This window comes from Monodon monoceros, unplaced genomic scaffold (assembly GCF_005190385.1).
Source record: "Monodon monoceros isolate NGI ecotype Baffin Bay Population unplaced genomic scaffold, NGI_Narwhal_1 Super_Scaffold_3, whole genome shotgun sequence".
Lineage (NCBI taxonomy): Eukaryota > Metazoa > Chordata > Mammalia > Artiodactyla > Monodontidae > Monodon > Monodon monoceros.
This window is the reverse complement of record NW_021703780.1, coordinates 11,076,278-11,093,002: the sequence shown is the minus strand read 5'-3', so window position 1 is coordinate 11,093,002 and position 16,725 is coordinate 11,076,278. Positions and strand designations below refer to the sequence as shown.

The 16,725-nt window shown below is 50.5% G+C and overlaps 1 protein-coding gene across 1 annotated transcript in view; it reads left to right on the top strand.

Annotated features, from left to right (window-relative positions):
• Window positions 1-16,725, top strand: part of GFOD1 (glucose-fructose oxidoreductase domain containing 1) — a 102,419-nt gene that overhangs the window by 19,941 nt on the left and 65,753 nt on the right. The window lies entirely within an intron of this gene.

Here is a 16,725-nt window from a genome sequence, read left to right as displayed (position 1 = left end):
GATCAAGGGTCAACTGTATGTGTGTATATATGTATATGTGTGTGTGTGTGTGTGTGTGTGTGTGTGTGTGTATGAATGAGGGAGAGAGAAAGATTTAAGAAATTGGTTTATGCAGTTGTAGACACTGGCAAGTCTGAAACCGGCAGGGCAGGACAGCAGGCTGGAGACCCAGAGAAGAGCGAGTTTTGCAGTTCAAGTCTGAAGGCCGTCTGCTGGCAAAATTCCCTCTTCTTAAGGGGAGATCAGTCTTTTTCTAGTAAGGGTCTTCAACTGATTAGATGAGGCCCACCCACATTATGGAGAATAATACGCTTAGAGTCTGCTGATTTAAATGTTAATCTCATCTAAAAAACACTTTCACGGAAACATCTAGAATAATGTTTGCTCAAATATCTGGGTATCATTTCCTAGCCAAGTTGATGCATAAAATTAACCACCTCAACGAGGGAAAGGGTATTCTAGTTTCTTTTGGCCTCTGTGAACAATAGAACTACAGCTGGAGTGGGAGGAATGTGTGGTCTAAGGGAGCAAGAATGATTTCTGGGCATTTCTTAAGCTTTGCTGTTGATGATCTGACAGTTCTTTGTTCGGCTGTAAATGTAGCAGAGCCGGACTTCACAAGCCACAGAATTGGCATCGGCTTCGCTGTGGGTCTGTCTGCCCAGCCTGCCCTCTGCCCCTGCCAGTGTGTGGGCCTTGGAGCCCAGACAAGTGCCTGGGCCTTCCAGCTTCTTGGCTCGGTGCCCAGGGGCAATGGATTAACAGGGAAGAGCACACAGGGTAAATCAGGTCTGGAGGAAAACTCATGTGTGTCGCTCTGCAGCAGACACTCGACCTCACTCTCTCGTGATTTGAGTCATCCAGAAAAAGGGGAAGGTGAGTGGGGATGAAAGCACCCAAATACCTACGGACAAGGAGCATGCTCTGGTGCAGAGGGTCTAACTTTTTCTGACCCTGACCACAGGAAGAAATATATTTTACGTAGTGGCCCAGTAGATATAAAACTATAAACATATTGATATGCAGAGCATACATGCGCTCGTGTGTGTATGTAAATGAAATGGAATCAAATTGAAAATGTTTTGTCACCTGGCACTTCCCCTTATGTCATCAGCACATGATGCTGACATGATATTTTCTCTTCTCTGCTGTTGCATTAAGAAGAAAAGCTGGTCTGTCCCACTGACCCAGTTTCACAGTGCTCGATGGATGCATACCTGCGGTGAAAGTGAGACCCAAACCCTGGTGGACTGGAAAGAACTTGGGGAGTCTCGTGATCGGAAGGGGTGCTGTCCAGTAGAACTTTCTGTGCTGACAGAAACATTCAGTTTTGCGCTGTCCAGTGCGGAAGCCACTGGCCCCTTGTGGCTATTGTGTATGTGAGATGCAGCCAGTGCAAATGAGGAACTGAATTTTACATGTTATTCCATTTTAATAAATTGAAAAAGTCTCCGCCAGTGGCTGGTGGCTCCAGTGGTGGACAGCCCAGATCTGGGGGACTGCCCTGCCCCTGCTTCTAACTAGCTCTATGGCAGTGAGCGCCCACCTTCACCCACACCCCTGGGACACCCACACCCAAAGGCTGGCCAGCTCCACCTCTCTGGAGTCTTGGTGGTCAGGAAAGCCAGGCTAGATGCTTACTTGGGGCACGTAGTTAATTAAGTGCCCTGCACAGTGTTACAGATAACGTGCTTTGCATTTTTAAATGGTCCTTAGGAAACCTTTCCCTTCTTCCCTTTCAGTTGCTTAATTGCTCACCTGTGTGACTTGGCAGTTTGAAAAGAGAGATGCTTTCTGCTTAATGAACTCTTAGCAACCCATCTTCACCGACTTGCTGGGCTCCGGGTGGCATTTGCTACCTGAACACGAGGTGCTTTTCTTCCACTGGTTGCTTTCTTGGCTTTCTTCTCGAGTGGAGGAAACCTGTCCCCGGCCCAAAGCAAGAGGACTGTGGGAGTTGGGGTGCAGAGGTTAACCCTCAGGCTGTGTTCTTTTTTGTTGTATGTGGTTTGCAAAGCTAGTGGTTACAGTTGAGGTTTGGTGGACAGAATTTGTTTAAATTCAAGCAGTTGGGATTGGAAAAGACCCTTTACTTCACTGACCTCAGGGCACTGCTAGAAAAGATGAAGGGATCTGGGAAAGGATGGGGGGAGGAGTGATGTCTTCCTCACTCTCCAAAAAGTTCCAGTAATTAAGAGTCAACCTTGACTGCGGTGGGGCTTTGCAGGGCACCTAAGTCAGCTTATTTGACTTGGCAGAAAGCGGTTTCTTCTCCCAGGCAGGTCCCCCCACAGTTGACCAGACTGAAGGTGAACTGAGCGAGCAGCTCAAGCCTGTTGCTCTGTGTTGAGCCCGGATTTGAGCTGAGATGTTCTGCCAGTTCATTTTGGCTCCGATGGGAGGGTCAAAAGAGGGACAGAAATTCTCGGAAGAGCCCTAACTCGTGACATTCAGAAACTGGGATCAAAAGAACCGGCCCCTGATTGGGATTACATGGTGCAGGCTGCTAGGAGCATTCATCTTGTTTACTTGTTGTTTTCTCTGTGGATAGGTAATGAGAGGAGTTTTAAAAGGGTGCAGTGACAGCAGTGAAGGTGAGCTATATCAAATGCCACTACACATAAATGCATCCCTTTTTGTTAAAAGTACAATATTTGTCACGTGCCAGGCATCTCACTTAATTCTTACCACCACATGCTGAGGAAGTGATGGTCTTCATTTATAGATGGAGAAACAGAGAGGTTAAGTAACTTGCCCAATGTTACACAGCTAGGAATTGGCAGACGCAGAACCCAGACCTGCTGCTGGGGCTTTAAGCTTCAGGCCTGACAGGCTGAAGGTGGCCTGCTGTGCCCTAGAACACTGATGACTCACTGCACCATGCATGGTACATGCAGATGGTGCGTGAGGCACACGATGGCGTCCTTGGTGAACATCACTCCGGAGCTGGGAATGCCAGTCCTCCACTCGTTGGCTTTCTTGGTGGAGACTGAGCCTGGCTCGTGTGTTTTCTGGGAAGAGCTGAGTCTGGGGCGAGGTGGAGTGATGGAGCCAGGAGCCTTCTTTCTCTCTGAAGGCGGAGGGAGGGAGCTCCTGGTAAAGGAGAGAGTATACCTCGTGCATACCAGACAAAGGGGAAAGCAGCAGCACACCCCTATCAGATCCAGCTGACAGGAAGCAGCTGAAGGAGGAATGGCAATGCGAGGGCCGAGTGGCACCGCCCTGCTCTGGAGGGTGGAAGGTGTGAGCTGACAGTGGATGGAAAAACACGAGGGGGATTTTTGCATCTATGTTCATCAGTGATATTGGCCTGTACTTTTCTTTCCTTGTGACATCTTTGCCACGGGAGCAGCATTGATGGGCTCGGGGCGGGGGTGGCCCACCATGTACAAGACATTCGGCCAGTGGCTGCAGAGGAGACCCAGAACGTGATGAGATGGGTACCCTGCTAACAAAGAATCAAGTTGGGAGATCAAAAATAGACATTATACAACAACAGAACAGAAGAAACCAGAACAAAAGAGAAACTGTCAGAGTCGACATTTGAAGCTGCCATTTGGCCTCTTAGGTTGCTCAGCTGAGCTGTCTCTCAACTTCAGGCATGACAAGTTCAAGGTGACCCGCTGTGCCTCAGGTATTTGTGACTCACTGTGTACCTTTGACATCCCTGGAACCCGTCGACATGGACGTCGCTGGTGCCCACCACCCAGAGGCAGGAAACAGAAACCTAAGGCAGATTCTGGGGCCGGCCAGAGGAGTGATGGAATTCCCTTTTTCTCTCCATCCAATACCAGCCATCTGTGGCCTCGGGGGAGACCCACTGGAATTACTCAAGTTGGGCTCAGCAACGACTCAGCAAATGGTTTATTTCGAATCTGTTGGAAACAGAGTGAGTTGGGGTCCCTGCCCCCAAAGAACTCACAGTCCCTCGGCTTGTAGGATGGGATAGGCTGCTGGGAAGGAGTGAAATCATCCCTTTGAACCCCAGTGTGACCTCCAGGAATCGTGTCTGGAACCTCTGCTGTTGCCTGGATAGAAAATGCTTCTTGCTTTCCACTGAAGGTCGTCATGGAAGGAGCCCAAGCGAATGATGTAAGAGCACTGAGGACGGAGCCAGTGAAGCTCTGTGTTCATTTTTCTCGCGAGAACAGGCCAGCGGCCACTTCCGAAGAACATAAGTTATAGAGTCCAGTTCAGAACTATGTTGAGGTTGTCTTGCTTACTCTGAATCACATCCAGCTGTCAGGCATTTGTTACAGATGGTTGCTAACACTTAGTGGGAAATACCTGCTCTCCATCAATAATCAATAATGTTCCTGGCGTAGGAGAAGTATCAAGTGTAATGTTATCCAGACACAGGCTCTAGTCCCAGCTCTGTCATTCCCCGGGCATGTGACTTTCTTTTTTTCTGCATCAGTTTCTCAACGTGTTTCTGAGGATCCTGGGTTGGGGGTGGATGAGGGGCTTGTTAAAAATGGAGACCCTTGGCCCCTACTCTGCTGTAATGGGGACTGGTGGCAGGGAGGGCCGGGTTCCTGGTTGGCTCTTTGCTGGCGGCAGGTTCATAATCATCATCTCCAAACACTGACTGAGCACCTGCTACCTGTTGGGCGTAGTGTTACATGCGGTAGAACTTTCTAGAAACCGTTCTCCACTTTTAGGCTCGGGAAAATTACGGGACTTCCAGGTCACCTCTCACATCCCTAGCAGGTGCCCACTTGCTTCTGGGAAGTCTGACTCAGGATCCATGGGAGGGAGCATGTTGTGGGAGGTTGAGCCCCCCTTGGTCCTTCCCACTTTCCTTTCGGGCAGCTGTGTCTTTTGTCTGCACAGCTGTGTGCTGTAGGCAGTGTTGCCCCTCTGCCTCGTGGTTATGTTGGAAAGACCCATCTTTGACTTTGCCATGTGGGTCACTAAAGTCGCCTGTTAGTCATGGGAACAGGGAGGAGCGGGAAGGTTCCCCCATGTGTCAGCAGGCCGAGTACCCTGCACGGCGCTTCCCAAACTCCTTGGCTCGGGTCCCCCAGGGTAGGGGGAGGGGCAGAGCTCAGCACCTTCTGCTGGGACAGTCAGGTCTCTTTGAGGTCTCTTGTCCTTACTTGAAAACTCCATGGAAACTTTTCATTCTATTCAGTAGTGTCCCGGTGATTGAATATGAAAGCTTTTATTCCCAGGAGGCTACCATATGCCTGGTGTGTGTGGGGGGTGGGGGTAGGGGAGGGGTGGAGGCACGGGACCTCACATTCTGTTCAGGATTGATCACGGGCAGCAAGAGAGCCATTGCGCTCTTTCTACATATTTATTTCGAGTCTTGCTTATTCTAGAAAGGATGAGGGGTGGCTGCAGTATGTAGTTTAAAAGTTAATGTGTATTTAAATGGGCAAAAGAAAGTGGAATAAGCCTCCTCTGTTATGGCGCTCTTCATTACGGTGTTTTAAAAGCTACAACATCCTATGAGAAGCCTCGCTTCCTCTTGACCCTTTGGGATCTTGCTGCGAGGCAGGGAGGCTGCACTTTGGGCCACCGCTGACACCCCTGTCTGTTGTGGCATGAGGGCCTCCCCAGGCTGAGCCACGGGAGTTACCAGCCTTCAGTCCTGCTCTGCCCAAATCTCGCCTGGCACTGCTTTAGGAGTAAGCAGTAGTCAAGCTAGAAGAACGGTCCTATGGGACTCGCGTGGAGTCTGGTTGGCAGTGCCGTCCGCAGAGGGCCGATGAGGCAGACGTTACACCACGACCAACTGGGGGATCAGGTGAGGGTGCTTGGGGTAGTCAGCCTCCCTTCGCCATTAGAGCAGGTTCCAGCGGGAGGGTGTACAGACAAAGATGCGCAGGAAGGCTATGGGGCACTTTGACCTTCTGTGTTCTTCCTGATCTAATGTGGCTCTTTGTGTGGGTATCTGTGCTGAATGTGGCCGAGACGTTTCTCTTCTGCACGGGCTTCCTTGGTTCAAACAGGAGGCGAGGCGGCCCGGGCAGGGCACTGCTGATGGGCAGTCAGCAGGGCCTCTGGTTTGCTCCTGTTTGGGCTTAAGGATAGCCCTTTGCCTGCAATTTCAGAAATTTTCCTGTCAATCTGCGGTGCGGTGTCCTGAGGGTTTTCCCTTTAGAAATAACACGTGTTTGCATCTCGGGCGTTTCTACAACCAAATTCAGACCAGAGACAAGGTTGCTTTCCCACATACGGCTGCCTCCCTGCCTGGGACGATTCCCCACAGCTTCTGTGAGCTGGGCCTGGCTTCCTGCTCAGGAAACAAAACCCTGATGGGCGTCTGGAATTACCAAGGTGATTTAACGATAGGAACTTCTGAAAGAACTAACCCTCAGCGTAAAACTCAGTCCAGATGAGGTCAGAAACCTGACCCCCCGGGCACCTCTCGGGGTGTACCCGCTCACTGTCAAGCTTCCAGAATGCCTAAGGAGGTGCGTGCTTTGGCTCGGATGCTGGCAGGGGCCTGGGGGGAAGGCGGGGGGGATGTGTGTGTGCAGAACCCCCGTGTGACGGGCACACGTGAACAGAGATTCAGATCAGAGGGCCTCACATGACTAAACCGTAAACTCTAGTGGGAGCCACAGTATCAGATGGTATAAAATCTCACCCAAGTGCATTTATAATCTGCTTGAGGTTTTTCATATCGGGGCAGCCGATAGGAGGTTTACTGTGAGTGACAGCCAGAGGATGAAGCCAGGTCCTGAGGGCTGAGGTACCCCTCTCGCTCTTCCCCAGCACTGCTCCGGTGTCCTCTGTCGGGGGCCACCTCTGTCTCCCTGCAGCCCCCATTGGGCCTGCGAGGCATTGGCATCCGTCCCCGGCTGTCAGCTGTCACCTCTGAATCACCACAGGCTGTGGTCTGTGGGAGGTGGAGAGCTCAGCAGTGGCCTTGCACAGCGGAGAGGGAAGTGCTGCTTTGCGGGTGTGATGTGGGTGTGACAGCACGTGTGCTCCTGGAAGGGGGCGCGTGCGCTATTACTCATTCCAGGGAGCCAGTGGGTAGCATGGAAATGTCTTCTCTTGGTTTCTGTTTGGTTGGTTTTAAAAGATGTAGCCACTGAAAGGCCAGGAAGTAGGATTAGGGGATGTGCCAGCGAGCAAGAAGCTCCGCTAGCATCCAGCATCTCTCGCTCTCCGGTCCCACAAGCATGCACCACCGTGTCAGTCACTTTGTTACTGCAGGACTATCCCTGAGAAGGAGACGTCAGCCTTGCTGGCTCCAGCCTCCTCCTTTTATTAGCTTGATGGGCTTCTATTAGTTTCCTGAGCCTGCCCTAACAAGGTGCCACCAACTGGGCGGCTTAAACAACAGAAATTAATTTTCTCACAGTCCTGGAGGCGGGAAGGCTGAGATTAAGGTGTCAGCAGGGCTGGTTCCTTCTGGGGCCCGGGAGGGAGAATCCATTCCAGGCCTCTCCCCCAGCTTCTGGGGGGTCGCTGGCCATCCTTGTCATTCCTTGGCTCGTAGAGCACCCCAAGTTCAATGGTGTTCTTCCTGCATGTGTGTCTCTGTGTCTAAATGTCCCCCTTCTTACCAGGACACCAGTCGTGTTGGACTAGGGCCCATTCAATTACCCCATGTTAACCGGATGGTCTGGGAAGACCTCCTTTCAATAAAGTCACCTTCACAGGTACAGGGGGTTGGGACCTCAACATCTTTTGCGGGGGGGGGGGGGACACAGTTCAACCCATAAGAGGGGCAAAAGGGGTTTTGTGCTCACCTTACATGAGAGGCCACGGGAGTGTGAGTTACGGGGTCTGATGGCCTGGGATTGAAAGCTGCCACTAAGTAGCTGTGTGTCTTTGGGCAAGTTGTTGCCTTGTTTCCATACAGTAAATTGGGCAAATTAGAAAAAGGTGGTTGACGGATCAAATAAGTTAATACACATAAGGTTCTTTAAACAGCACATGGCACATTTAGCTCTCACTTACGTAAGTTGCTTCTGCTATTACCTCTACTATTCACTTGCTTGTTTAAAGTTATGAGCCTTTTGTGTTACTGAAGATGCTTTCAAAAGGGTGAATTGAAAGAGTTACGGATGTTAGCCCCTGAATTTCTAGATTCATACATCTTCAGATGACGAAGTAATTGTCCCCTCCAGGGAATTTGCTAGGATCCATTGTGCTTCGAATACTGAAAAAAAATTCGTCTTTGAAACTAGGTTTATTCACTTAACAAACATTTATTCAAGCCTTGCTATGCACAGAATACTTTGCTATGTGCTAAGGTGGATTTAAAAAAAAAAATGACTAGGGTGCTGTCTCTGGGTTTTCAGGAACTTGCAGCCAGTGAGAGAGACATAAAGCAAGGCATTCAGGCAGCAACGGACGTCCTGCATGGAGCTGCACCCGGATTAACCCGTGTAATCCGTACAGGGACCTGATGAAGTGGATACAGGTCCCCAGTCCTCAATTCTGGGGGAAAAAGAACAAAACCAAAAACCTCAACTCCGAAAATTGAATTTTGTCCTTGCTTTGGTGCAAACTCATTCGATTACATTACCTGAGCTGAACTGCTGTGAGGCAATTTGTTGTTTAATTATTTTCCCACATCACGTGAACATTCACACATTTCTCTGCAGGAAAGCATGGGGGTGATATGTAACATCCAGCAGACGCACCATATTACCTTTTTAAAACCTGGAATCTGGGGCCAGGGATTTTGGAAAAGGGCTGGTGGGCCTGTACGACTAGACGCGTTACGGACAAGGAACGCTGCGGTTAAACTCTGTGGTCAGGTCTCAAGCTTCGAAGGGATGGAGTCGGCCTTGAGCGCCGTACGGCCTGGCTCCAGGGCCCTGAGCTGGGTCCCGCGTGATTCTGAGCGGGAGAATCAGGACTGGGGAAGCGCTGAGGGCTAATGTCTGACCTGATGGGCCCTGCCGCCCCCGGGCCCCATCTCTAGACTCCTTTCATCTGGAACATTCCCACAGCCTTTCTTTATCATAGTGAACTCTGCAAGCTTGGGTCAGCTGTTGCTGCCCAGATTCCTTAAGCCTGTGTTGCTTGCAGGTCCCAGAAGCAGCTCCGGGAGCAGGCCTACAGGGGCCAGGTTGGGTGAGGTGTGATCCGGGTACACGGTGTCTCCCGGAGCCCCAGACGGAGCTGTGGCCCAGCCTGGGGGAGGGGTCCAACCAGGGGCCTAGGAACCAGGGAGCTTTCTTGTTTCCCATCGGAGCTGCTTTCTGTGCCGTTGACTTTTCCTGTTTCCCGATCTGCAGGTTAGAAAGCAGCGGCCACCACCCAAACCTGCCTTTATTCCTCGTCCATTTAAGGCAGCAGCCAGGCAGAGCTAGTCTCTTCAGTCCTACTCACATCCGCACGTGCCTGCTTCCCTTCCATGTGTGAGAATGAAGTATGGGGGAGGTGGGGTCTGTTTAAGAAAACACAGCACGTAGGCGCCCTCCTTCCAGGTGGATTTGATCTGGGATTCTTATCAGCGACTTCGGGGGACCATCGCCCTGACCTTGGTCCTTACTGCTCGGGTCTGATGCCGTCTGTCCTGTCGCTGATGCGCATTTCTGCTGCTTTGGGGTGACAGTCCCGCCCGTTTGCTTGGGGCCAGGGGGAGCTGCTTGGCCTTGGCCACCCTTGACCCCCAAGCTCCTGGCTTCAAATTGAGCGGTCTCTGGAGCTGTCACACCACCACTGCTTGGAGGGCTTTGCTGATAAAGTCTCAAGACACCTGCCGGCGGGCCCCATGTTGATGTGGATACACTAGGCTTGAGCTGCGTGCTCCGTGGCCTCTTGTTCACCAGGACTGAACTGCTAGGCACCCCTCCCAGACCTCACCAGGCCTGGTCACACAACCAGGCCGCTCCCTGGGCTCAGGCCTCCACATTGCCCATCTGTTTCTCACCTACCCATGTAGGCCCATGGGTCATGGCTGAGGGCCATGGATCAGGGCCGGCTCAGTGTCAGAGGCCGGGAGAGTCTGGCAGAGGAAGAAAGGCTTTCAAATGCAGACTTATTCTGGGCAAGTCACTTACGCTCCCTAAGGGTCTCTTTCCTCATCTGTATCCTGAGGGGAATGAACCAATGTTCTGCCAGGGCCCTTCTTGTTCTGAGAAATTCTGTGATGTCTGTCAGGGACTCTGGAGTTGCCAAGGCTGCACAAAGAACGGACATCACAGCTGATGGAGAGGAAGGCATGCGCGCGGAGGCGGGCTGGCCCTCAGGTGAGAGCCCTGCTAACGCCAAGGCTGGGAGGAGCCTTAACAAGGAGCAGCCCAGGCAGCTGTGGTCTGGGATTCACATACCTCGGCCTGAGTCTCAGTTTACTCACTACGCAGGCCTGAGTCTGCTCCGCTTAGAAAGGCCGGCTCGCAAGGCTGACCCTTGGCCGGCCTCTGGGAGCTTGACTGGTAAACAGTTCCCTACGCCGATATAAAACTTTCCCTTGGGCTTCCCTGGTGGCGCAGTGGTTGAGAGTCCACCTGCCGATGCAGGGGACACGGGTTCGTGCCCCGGTCCGGGAGGATCCCACATGCCGCGGAGCGGCTGGGCCCGTGAGCCATGGCCGCTGAGCCTGCGCGTCCGGAGCCTGTGCTCCGCAACGGGAGAGGCCACAGCAGTGAGAGGCCCGCGTACTGCAAAAAAAAAAAAAAAAAAAAAAAAACCTTTCCCTAAGGAATAATCGTGGCGCATTGTGCCTGTTTGTGCAAACAGTATGGTTTATACTGAACACCAGCTTGCCTTCTGGGAGTCTGGAATGTTGGCACGTGCCAGGCAGAGGGTGCCTCTGTGGCCAGCCTCCAATAAAACCCTGGACGCTGAGTCTCTGATGGGTTTTCCTGCCTGTGGTCACCGTTCGCTGCTGGAGGAATTAAGCGCATCCCGTGACATTCCACAGGGAGAGGACTCTTGGAAACTCGTGCCTGGTTCCCCCAGACTTCACCCCACGTGCCTTTTCCTGTTGCTGGTTTTGCTCTGTATTCGTTCACTGTAGATGTGGGTATAACTATATGCTGAGTTCTGGGAATCTTCCTACCAATTCACCTCTTTCCAAGCCTGGGGGCGGCCTTGGGGACCCCCATACTCATGGACTTTAAAGTGACTGAAAACAAGTAGAGACAAGCCCGACACTGCAGTGGAGCCCCCCCCGCAGTGCTAACTCATGGCACACCGGTTCTGGGTTCCTCTACCTGCTCTGAGAGGAGCTTCACTTTGTTAAAATCTGTAAATATTGCCTCCTTAAGCACTAAGGTCCCCTCCAGCCACACGGAGAACCCAGACGTTGCACCGTCCGTTGAGAGGCCAGGTCATGCGTGGTCCAGGTGTAAAAAGTCAGCCAGGCCCTCTCGGCTCAGCCAGACATTCCAGGATAAGGAGGGAATTCTCTGAAACAGGATGTGGCTGGCACGCCGGCTTATCAGGGTAACTCTGGCAGCAAGATTCTTCATCAAACGAGGTTATAGGTTCTCTAGAGCCAAGTCAGGAAAGCCAGTTAGTCTGATATGTTAGGGAAAATTCCTGGATGGGGGAAAGATCATTGGAGAGGAAATGCAAGGTCTTAACCTTAGCACGTTTAGACTGTTTATGTGAACTTTGAATGGAAACCACATCGCTTTTCCTGAACGCTTTCGGAAAGCATTCTGTTTAGAATAGAGTTCTGTTCCGGGGAAGTCAAGTCTTTCACTCTTAATGGCAAGAACTGTGAGTCTGTAAGCAAATGGAGGAGAGTAGGAACTCTTGTGTTTGGCTGTCATATCTTTCATGGACCGTGAGAACCCAAATCGCAGGTTTTATTCTCTAAGCAGCTCTCTTTTCTGCTTGCAGGTAGCCTGGGTGGTTGAGTATTTGGCCCTCTGAGGGCAGAAGATCACTCGACCACACCTCATATTCCAGCATTTAAAATTAGCTCCTGCTTCAGAGATGCTTTTGGCCTGGTCTGTAGAGGCAGCGTTGGAAGTCAGCAGCTGTAGGAACAGAGCATCTCAGGAGGTGCTCCAGGCCTCCGCCCACTGGAGCGTGGTGGCTAGAAGCATGGCTGTCAGAAGCAGTACTTAGAGTCTGTAAATCCCCTGGCAGTTCAGTGGGCTGAGACACTGACTTTACCCGCATGTGGCGTAAGCACGTTTCTCCTTATCCTTAGAAGAGCGGATTCAAGGCATTGAATCATGCAAAAAGCTACTGCAAATGACATGCGAGGAGGAGGCAGATCTTCTGCTCCTCTTGGCTTTGGTGAGGAAGGCTGGGTGTTGCTATGGCATTTGGAAACTTTCATTTTCTTTTCAGAATTGTTCACATGATCCCTATTTGGTGGAAGACCAATAAGAACGCCCTCTCCTTGGGGCTAAAATGACAAAATAAGAACCTGTTGCCAGTGCTTTTATTGAGCATCTGCTTTGAGCAGAGAACACGCTATGCCACGTGCCTGACAGGGCTGGGGATGGGCACCGGGGAGACCAGGCTTCTCTCCCTTCCAGGGCTTCCCTTTGGGCTGGGCAAGGGGGCAGCCCTGCAGCTCCTTCCATTACCTGGGAGGAATGATTGATGGGCACTTGCAAAGCAAAAGTATAAATTAATGGAAAATACCTGTGTACATGAGCACATTCCCTTACATAGGATGGCTTGTAGCCAGAGTCAGGCGTGGCCAACTAGAGATGTTATTAAGAAAGAGGTTTTCGAAGGAATCGTTAAAGCCAGACATTTATTCAGAACCATCTCCTTTTTCCTGCCAGGCCAGCTGGCTCTAATCCCTTCCCTGGCTCTGTTCAGGGCACCACAAGGCCCCCCAGGCTCACACACCGGAGACTTGGAAGTCATTCTAGCTGTCCCTCTCCCTCGTGCCCGCCTACCAATCACCCCAGATTTTACCCCCTCCTCTCCTCATTGCTGCCAGAGCTGTCCCAGTTCAGGCCCTCAGCATCATCTTTTTCCCCGAGTTTTTATTTGGAATTAATTTCAAGCTTACAGAAGGGTTGTAAGAATAATAGTGCAAAGAAGAGCATCGACCCTTCACCCAGATTCACTGACTGTTAACATCCCTTTTGTGTTCTCTTGCTTGTACTCTCTTTCTCTCTGCACAGACACCCACCCCTCTCATCTTCTTTTTAACCATTTGAGGATAAGTTGCATACATCATGGCCCTTAACTTCCTAAACATTTCAGTGTGTATTTCCTAAGAACTGGGGCGTTCTCTTATGTAACCACAATACATTTATCAACTGCAGTGACTTTAATTATTGATACAATGCTTTAATCTACCTTCCATATTCCAGTTCTGCCAGCTGACCTGATAATGTCTTCTATGACATTTCTTCCTCTAAACAGGATCCAGTCTAGGGTCAGGCACTGTATTGGGTGGTCACGTCTCTTTAGCCAATGTCAATGTCTGGAACATGGTCAGGCCTTTCTTTTATGATATGATATTTTAGAAGAATACGGTTTCTTCTTTTTTGTTGTTTTTTAAAAATAGAATGTCCCTCATTTGAGGTTCATCTGGGTCTCCCGATGGGTAAATTCAGGTTACACATTCTCAGCAGGATCACGTCTGGAGATGCATGATGCCCATCTGCCCAGCGTTGGCGGTGTTAGTTTTGATCACCTGGTAAAGGCATGCCCGATTTCTCTTCTGTGTGTGACTACTTTTTTCCACTGCAACTGAGCAGTGATCTGGGGGAGACTCTTGAAGACCATTTGGCCTACCATCAACACTTCTCCCGGGATCCCGCATCCATCAATGGTGTGGACCTCATCCAGTCTGTGTTATGATGGCTGCAAAATGATGATTTTCTGACTCCAGCGTTACTGTCATCTTTTGCCTGGATCAGTGAAATAGACAGACGCCCTCCTGACGGGCAGCCCTGTCTTCATTCTCACTCATTCACCCCTTGTCTGTTCTGGTTCCATCACTCCCATGCGTAAGTGCTTCCAGTGGCTTCTCTCACCCTCAGGGTAATCCTCAAGCCCCCTTTAGCCCGCTTTACCTTTTCCTCTTCACCTCCGCCTCACTCGCCTTGTCCTTTATCATCTAGGAGTACTCGGCTTGTGATGTTGCCTCAAATGTGTGCTGGGTTATTACTGTTATTTGCTTTCTTGACCAGAATGCCTTTTTCCTGATGACTTTGACTGGCAAACCCCTATGCACTCTTCAAAACCCAGCTGGGGGCTTCCCTGGTGGCGCAGTGGTTGAGAGTCCGCCTGCCGATGCGGGGGACACGGGTTCGTGCCCCGGTCCGGGAAGATCCCACATGCCGTGGAGCGGCTGGGCCCGTGAGCCATGGCCGCTGAGCCTGCACGTCCGGAGCCTGTGCTCCACAACAGGAGAGGCCACAAGAGTGAGAGGCCTGCGTACCGCAAAAAAAAAAAACAACCCAGCTGGGTTTCCCCTCTGGTAGGCCTTCTCTTACACCTTCCCCTTCTCCAAGGCTCAGGTAAGTTTCTCTCCTGTGGGCTCTGTCATAGCACTTATCACAGTGCACTCCCATCCACTCTCCATCACCCGCCAAACCTGATTCCTCAGGTCTTATTTATTTTTGGAGTCTCAGAGCCATAGTCAGTACCTGACATGGAGGAGGCATTTCCTAAATGTGTCTTGTAATAATGAACCTTTAGGATAGGGTTGGAGCATTTCTCAAACATACTGGACCAGAGGATTCATCCTTTCTCTTTTATATATATATATATATATATATATATATATATATATATATATACACACACACACACACACACACACGCACGCACGCACACACGCACACATATACATATCTCCACATATATTAAATATATTTTATCTTTTATTTTTTAAAGCATTTTATTGACTTACGACTGACATGTAAAAATCTATAATATTTAATGTATACAACTCAGTGAGTTTGGGGATAACTATATACCTGTGGAAGGATTCTTTTTTTGCAGAGCAGTTTTAAAAGCTGGTGTTCCATAAAACCCCCAATACTTCAGAATGTGACCTTATTTGGAAATAGGGTCACCCAGTTAAAATGAGGTCATTCAGTGGCCCCTAATCTAGTATGACTGGTGTCCTTATAAAAAGAGGAACTTTGGAAACACGTACACAGGGAGAGCATCATGTGAGATAAAGGCAGAGATTGGGGGGATATATCTACAAGCCGAGGAAGGCCAGCAGTTGCCCACAAACCCCCAGAAGCCCAGGGAGAGGCAGGGGACAGATCCTCCGTCACGGCCCTCGGAAGGAACCAGCTTCGTTAATATCTTGTTCTCTGACTTCCAGCCTCCAGAACCGTGAGACAGTACATTTCTGTCATTTGAGTCACCCCAGTCTGTACTACTTAGTGGTGGCAACCCTAGCAAACGCATACACCCTCCAACCTGAATCTTTGATCTTTTGCAGTGATGGTGAAAGAGTGGTTTGTTTACTTTAACATCCAGGAAGGCATAGAGGTTCCAAAAACATCCCTTAAACACTCCCTTCCTGATTAGCAAATTTTTGCCAAAAAACTTTGACACCTAGCGTGGATGGACCCAGAATTTGGGATGCCACCTCTGCCTTGGGCCCCTAGGAGGTAGGGGTCTGGTGAGGATAAGGGCTGGTCAAAAGAGGAAAAGCTCAAATGTGTACCTGCAGCCTCTAAAAGCCCTTTTCACCATCAGCAGACCAGTTAGTGGGATCATGTTGGTCTCTTCCTCTTTCTTAGGACCCCCAGTCCTCGCAAGGCTTGCTGTAACTGGCTACCACCTGGATAGCTGTGTTTGGGGGAGTGGATGCAGCCTGCACATGTGACTCATAGCCAATCTCAGGGGCGTGTCTGCTGACACTGCTTGAGAACGTCACTCTGGGATTAACAAGGGGCCACAACAGGCCTGGTTTGACCGTCGCCTGTCATTCACACTCTCCCAGCTTCATCTTCCTCCTCTCCTGGGGCTGCGCACCCAGACTCTTCCTTTTGAGTGGTTTTTCCAGAAGGATGGTCCTCCCCACAGTGTTGCCTCCAATTTAGAGATCAAGGCTACCAGGTGATGTAACTAATCACCCTACCAGTGGTCCTCAGAGTTCTAACAAATACAGCCTCTAGTTGGATGCTTCAGCCTCCTTCTCCTGGGGTGGCCTGGGAGTGCTGGTTTTTAGGATTCAATTTTGGGAATCATAGGTGAATAGATCTGTGTTTGGAGGTTTTAAAGATGATTTGACATAAATCCTGTTTAATGATATGGATACTTCTAAAGCCTGTCCCCTGTTGTGTCACAGTCCCCAGAGCTGTGGCTTCGTTAACTCTCCGTTCTTGGCCTCATCATTATGCTAGGAATGGGGCTGTGCTTGGTAGCAAAGTGGGCAAAGTGGGAGGTTCAAACTCCAGCATGATGGCTTGTGGTCCCCTCTCCCTCTGCTAGTCTTTTTTGGTCTGCCAGCAATTGAACAGACGTTCTCCAACCTTCCCTCTGCCACCCTGTGCATTTCTTTTAATCAAGGCTGCCATACTTGGCTGGGTCCTTGGCGTGATGCTGTATTAAGAGACCAGACCTCACTGTGGTGTCCAGCCCGAGAGGCTTAGGATGGCCACAGGTTGGACGTGTGCACCGTGCAATCCAGCAGGATGGGCTGTGCCACACGTGACCTAAGGCTGCTGGCCTCTTAAAGATGAGATGTGCACTTTATTATGTTGGGGCATCCTGTGAGCTGCAGCATTAGGATGTCTCGTATTGAGTACATCTCTTGATTTCAAAGGAATAAGGGAGAAAGCTTTCTTTTGAAAGCAAGCTTGTTAGGAGGAACAGAGATGCCAGACCCACCTGTCATTCCTGCTTGTT